This window comes from Brassica oleracea, chromosome C8 (genome assembly GCF_000695525.1).
Source record: "Brassica oleracea var. oleracea cultivar TO1000 chromosome C8, BOL, whole genome shotgun sequence".
Classification (NCBI taxonomy): domain Eukaryota; kingdom Viridiplantae; phylum Streptophyta; class Magnoliopsida; order Brassicales; family Brassicaceae; genus Brassica; species Brassica oleracea.
Window position 1 is genome coordinate 19,579,358 of NC_027755.1, and position 6,865 is coordinate 19,586,222.

The 6,865-nt window shown below is 39.2% G+C and overlaps 1 pseudogene; it reads right to left on the bottom strand.

The window, feature by feature from the left end:
- Positions 1 to 1,542: 1,542 nt before the first annotated feature.
- Positions 1,543 to 6,865, bottom strand: part of LOC106308874 — an 8,332-nt pseudogene continuing 3,009 nt past the window's right edge.

The following is a 6,865-nucleotide window of genomic DNA, read 5'->3' on the forward strand; positions in this document are numbered from 1 at the left end:
GGACTAAGGTTAGGATCGTGGAGTTTGCAGTAGCTGGCAGGAATGACGAGTGAAAGAATTGATGAATAGAACCAACTACTTCCTCTCCTAAAATACCCCAAGCAGCCTTGAAGAAACCAGAAGAGAGACCATCTGGCCCTGGCGCCTTATTGGGGTTTAACTTGAACATAATTCTGGTTATCTCTTCTGAAGTTGGGAGCACTATCATCTGATTCTGCTGAGCCACCGAGCATCTCAAAGGAGTAAGCGAGTGAAACCAAGCGAGAGGGGTGAATTGAAGCCTCAGAACTGAACCTTCAGGACCTAGCACTGACTTGAAATGGCCTACAACAAGGTGACTCATCTCAAGTGGGTCAACAATAATTTCTCCCGAAGCCAATAAGAACGACCGGATCGCATTGTAGCTTGCTCTCGCCTGACACATCCTTTGAAAGAAGGTAGTATTTTGATCTCCTAGGCTTAACCAGTTAATTCTTGACTTCTGTTTGAAGTAACTTTCCTCAATCTGTCGCAGGAAGTGCCATTTTTGACTTAAGATAGACTCTTGAAGGAATGTCTCTGCCGATGGAGAGTCTAGTGATTGAACCTGCAAAATTTGAAGCAAACGGTAAGCTTCCTTAACCCTCTCTTGAATATTTGAAAAAAATTCTTTGTTTAAGGTTCTGAGGTCCCTCTTTATGTTTTTTAGTTTCCAGCACAAACTTGCAAGGTCCATGCACAAACTTCCAGCCTGAATCCACGCATCCTGAACCACTTGGTGAAAATTTGTGTGTTTGGTGAGATAGTTAAGGAACTTAAAAGGTTGGGTTCCAGCTTTGGGTAAGGGGAAGGCTAAGTCAGTGAGACAGGGGGAGTGATCAGATATCATAGGGGCTTGGAAGAAGGAAGTAGCATGAGGGAAGGACTGAATAGATGCATAGTTGAGGAGCATCCTGTCAAGTTTCTTAGCAATGGGGAGTGCATGCTGTTTATTTGACCAGGAGAAACTGGGCCCTTGAAATCTTGAGTCAAACAACCCCACTTGCAAAAGAGTATCTCTGAATTGGTACATGGCAGAAGAGTTGTTGTAATCAAAGGGTACGGACTGCTCTGTAGAGTGAAGGATCTGATTAAAGTCACCTCCCATCATCCAAGGCTTAGAGTCGAGGTCGAAGACATAATGAAGATGGGTTAGCTCAGCCTAGAGGTTTGTCCGCTCCTGGCTCGTATTAGCAGCATAAACAGCAGTGTAAATGAAGGCTGGAAGACCCGGGATTTTGATTTCACAAGTAACTGATTGCCGAGATTGGGAAATGATCGAGACTGACAGTGGGTCTCGCCAAATGAGGATCACCCTTCCATCATCATCATCTTGGTTGTTGGAAGCATAGTTCCATCTTGGACAGAAGGAGGACATGATATGGGGCAGGGTAAGTTCTTTGATATGTGTTTCTAATAAAGCTCCAAAATAAACATGTTGACTATTAAGCCAACTGACAAAAGGTCGATGCTTGTCCGAATCATTTAAACCTCAGACATTCCAAAAAAAGAGTTTTACACTCATTAGGAAGAAAAATTTGGTCCCCCATTAGAGTGGAGAGAACCAATGGAAAAAGGACATGAAAGGTTAGGATCAGAAATTTGGGGAATATGGTTAGGGAGAGTAGAATCAGGACCTGCAACTCCTGAAGAAAGAGTGGTAGTTGCAAGATTAGAAGTTTTTGAGAGGCTAGAAGAGGGTGCACGTGATGTAAGGATAGTGTGGTTAGGAGTAAAAGAGTCAGGGCCTGCAACTCCTGAGGATCGAGTGGGAGGTGCAGGTTTTGTAATTTCTGAGGGGTAAGAAGAAGGAGCAGACAGAGTAAGGGTTTTTTGATGAAGGGGGGGTGAGAGAGTGGGAGAGGATCGAGATCCACCTTGAATATCGTAACAATTTGGATGATTCTTGCCAGGTCCTCCATAATAAAAATAACTACACCATGCTTTATTAGATCCACCTTGAATATCGTAACAATTTGGATGATTCGCGAGTACTTGGAGGTTTGGAGAAGAGACCAAATTATTGTCCCAATCAACTACTTGGATGTTTCTGAAATAAGAAGATTTTGTGAAGCCTTCCTCTCCAAAATGTCCACTCCCCATTTGTGTCGAAGTGTGAGTCCCAAATGGACTTGAATTCACAACTTCACCACCGTATTGGACCATGCTCGCGTGCTCCTTCAGGTGTGTGAACAAGAACGAAGGCCAATATCCGACTAGAATATCTGACCCGAACTCCAACCACCAGTTCCCATGCTTTGGATCCTGAAAAATAGTTTTAACAATTAAACAAGTGTTAACCCTATGTTTTGAAATATTAAAAAAACATAGCTAATTCTTAAATATACTTTTAATGTGTAGTCCATATAAATTTATAGTAGTCTATGGTTTTTAAAACTTAAAAATTACATGATGCACCACAAAGTAAAGAATATAGGGTTTTAATCTGCGTGTTGTCACTTAAATGCGAAAACATGCCTTTAATTATTATGACACGTGTGAGGCTAGAAAAAAAAAGATAGTACTATTTTTTTTGATAACTCATGAGCCATGCCCTAGGATTGCGTAGTAAGTATTTTGAGTTATTTGGGGACAAATGTATCAAAAACGAAAAAGATTAATAACTTCTAACAAAAGTAAAGAGTGTATGTAATAAGTGGTATGATACTCAAGTAGACTTCTCTTCTTTTTTGAAAAAATGATATAAAGGAGAAAGAAAAGAGCAACTTCTAATTAAAATGCAGTACATTGGTTTTATTTTATCCAAAAATTTTAAAAAATTGCAATTTTAAATCAACGAATGAATGAACGTTGCAATTAAAGTGTGGTTAGAAGAGTAATATCGCAATTGTACCTTCCAAATTAGGAGAGTAATATCGAATTGTCCACCCTTGAATGAAGAGGAGGGAGAGATTGCAGCTCCAATCGCAACCTGACTGTTGGTTTGGACAAAACCAGAACACAAGAGATTGTAGCAGCCTGTTGCTTGATATGCATCGTTCTGTCTCCAAATAAACATATGAGCTAAGTAGTTATAGACTTAAACTTATATGCAGTATATAATACACTATAACACATACTCCTTCTATTTTTTAATGTTACATATTCTAGATTTTTCACATATTTTAATAAAACACATTAAATTTGCATATTTTTTTGTGTTTATCTTTGTTTCATAATTTTAAGCCAATAACGATTCAGTAAGTGCAATTAAGTTTTTTGAAATTTGCAATTAGTTAATAAAACATGTCTTGAAAATGTAAAAAAATGGATCTTTTTAAAACAATTTTTTTTGCTAGAATATGTAATATTAAAGAACAGAGGGATTATTATTTATAATGTTTAGCATTGGAATTACTTACAGTCCAGTAAGTAAAGAATCTTGGGTAATTATTTCCATAGAGCTCCGGACTCACCTAATGGCAGATAAATTATGTACAATTAGCAGCTGATATATTTTTTCATCTAGAAGAGTATAAATTGGTGAATTAAAAACTAACCTATTGGTCTACTATATTGGTGAAAATATGATTTCTAAATAGAACCATTAAAAACAAATCACCTGCCAGCCAGCTTCAATGGTGTTGAGATCATTACCAAAGGAACCAGAGATAATCCAAATCTGAGATAAACTAAACTCGTATTGATTCTGCACCTGCGGGGCCCACACATTTATACTTGCTTTTGCTCCATAGTATTTTTCTCCGCTCAAGTATCCCACTGCATGCTACAACCAAAGTAATTAATTACCACAAATCAACCATTATTTAGTGTAATCCTTTTTCCAATGCCGATGCTTGTTTTGCATTTTTTTTACGACAGTTTTGCATATTAATAACGTGAGATTATAGTTATGTTATTTCCTGACTATGCAGCTTATGTCATTCAAATGAAATAGATTTAGTAGAACCATGACAGAGCTTTAAGAGTTTGTGTTTTCCCAATCTAAAAACTAAGAAGCATAGTGTACAAAAGGATTAATCATTAATCAAAATAATTTTTTTTTGTAGTGTAATACAATACTCTCTTTTTCTTTTTCTTTTTTTTCGACAGGCTTGTCTATTCTTCTATTTTTCTACAAATCTAAAAAAATGAAACTGCTAAAGAATGATTAAAAGGAATGAAACCGAAAACACTTTCCAAATTCCTCGACCACATTTTCTTCTTACCAAAGATAGTAACAGATAAAATTCAATTGATTTCAACATCTTACATTTCCAAACAAGTAAGAAGTTAAATTTTAAATTTATAAACCAGGCAGAATAAATATTTTTCTTTAGACTTTGCTACTCGACCAAAATAGATAAGCTTACTTCATGGCCATTGCTGCTAGTATCTCTTTTGAAATGTTTGAGTTTCTTGCCAAAACTAGAAACAGAGTTTGCTCTGAGAATGTCCTCTTCTTTTGTTCTTCTGATAGGGACTGTTCCTCAGGACATGCCCCTCCCTCCATTCTCCATAACTGGAAGCTCTTTGGTCTCAGTCCTCTCCTCTTATTATGCCCTCTTGGCCTCTCAGGGGGATCCTTCAGTAACCAACCAATCACACAGATAAATTAGTTTTTCATTAACGTGTCTAATGACTGTAATTAAGATTTAAACATATGAATGTGCACCAGTGGCTTATGCCCTCTTAATCTGGGATGATCAAATGCTGGCTGGTGATGTAATAAAACGCAATCTATGATGTCACCGTCAGAACTCTGCAAAGCTTTAAACCGAAGATGCTTCAGTAATATTACTGCAAGAACAAAAGAAGCTTTCTCTCATCTGCAGGCAGTGCAGCATTCAGTCCTTACCTCGCCTACTTCAGAGTTATTTGCGGAAGAAGAGGCAGCGAGATCTGCATGGTTATTTCTTTCAGCAGCAGAGGAGTCTTTTTTCAAGCAAAAGTCGAGGGTCCGTTGGCTAAGTGAGGGAGATGCCAACACAAGGGTTTTTCATAAGTCTGTAAAAGCGAACCTCTGCAGGAATGTAATTCACTATCTTCAGACAGAGGAGGGCTCCAAGATTTATGACCCATGTATCTTAAAAGACATGGTGGTGCAGTTTTATTCTGATCTTTTGGGTGTAGAGAATGGTTCAGTTACTCCGATGACGGTGGATCAGATTCAGCAATTACATCCTTTCAGATGTGAGGCCTCTGCTAGTGTCAAGCTTTCGGCAATCCCTACTGATGAGGAAATTCGATCAACGCTTTTCTCTTTGCCTAAAAATAAAGCTCCAGGGCCCGATGGTTTTTCTGTTGAGTTCTTCACATCAGCATGGGATTTGGTTGGTAAAGACGTCATCTCTGCTGTCAAAAGTTTCTTTACTACATCAGTGTTGCCTCGTCAAGTTAATGCCACAGTCATTTCATTGATACCAAAAGTTCCGGGGGCGGATAAACTCTCAGATTTTCGGCCTATTTCCTTGTGTAACACCGTATACAAAGTGATTTCCAAGATCATCGCCTCTAGACTGCAGGATTTAACTCCTGATATTGTTCAGAGAAATCAGGTTGGCTTTGTTAAAGGCAGAATCCTCAGTGAGAATGTCCTGTTAGCTTCGGAGCTCGTCTCAGACTTTAATAAGGAAGGGACTGTTACTAGAGGTTGTTTGCAAATTGATATTACAAAAGCTTACGACAATGTAGATTGGAGGTTTCTGTTTAACGTCTTGGAGGCCCTTGAACTACCTCAAAATCTTCGGAATTGGGTTCAGGTATGTGTCTCATCTCCTCACTATTCGATAGCGTTGAATGGAGAATTGGCTGGTTTTTTTCCCGGGAAAGAAAGGGCTTCGACAGGGAGATCTCATTTCTTCTTCCCTATTTGTTATTGTGATGGATCTGCTGTCAAAGCAACTGGATCGTGCTGCCTTAGCTCACCAGTTCATTCCCCATCCCAAAGCTATTGATCCCTTAGTGACTCATTTAAGCTTCGCTGATGATATGCTGATATTTTTTAATGGCGACTCAGATTCGTTGGAGGGAATTCTCAGAATACTTCAATCCTTTTATCTTAACTCTGGGCTGGGGTTGAATTTGGCCAAATCGTCTTTGTTTCTGGATGGTTGGAATGCAGAAATTTTAAAGCAGATGGCTGACAGGTTTGGTCTAGCTTCCGGTTCTCTACCGGTAAAATACTTGGGGTTGCCTTTGATACCGAATAAGATGAATCGACGCGACTATCAGCCATTGATTGACAAGGTTATTAAGAGGATTTCTTCTTGGACAAATAGACATCTCTCCTTCGCGGGAAGACTTGAGCTGATAAAGTCAGTCTTATATAGTATCTTCAATTTTTGGGCTGCTGTGTTTCCTTTACCACAGGGGTGTATTGATTGTCTAGAGCAAATTTGCAATGCTTATCTATGGAGTGGTGCTTCATCTTCAGCTAGGAGTGCTAAGGTTTCATGGGATTCAGTATGCACCCCTAAAAAGGTTGGAGGACTTGGCTTGAGAAGACTGCAGTATGCTAATCAGGTCTTCTCTTTAAAGCTCATTTGGCTCTTATTTGCTGGAACGGGATCTCTTTGGGTGGCGTGGTAAAATCTTATGTAATTGAAGGTAGACCTTTTTGGACCACAGACTTCACGGGAATAGGTTCTTGGATATGGAGAAGGTTGGTTAAACTTAGAGATTTGGCGAGGCCTTTCTTGATATGTCAAGTTCGCTCGGGGAATTTGGCTTCTTTTTGGCATGATAATTGGACCGGTCTTGGACCTCTGATACACCTTACAGGGGCTAATGGTCCGAGAGTTTCTGGATTATCCATTGAGCTTACGTTTAATCAAGCTGCTTCAAAGGGTGCCTGGTCTGTTCCTAGAGGTAGACATCCCATCTTACTCCTGCTGCGCGCATGTCT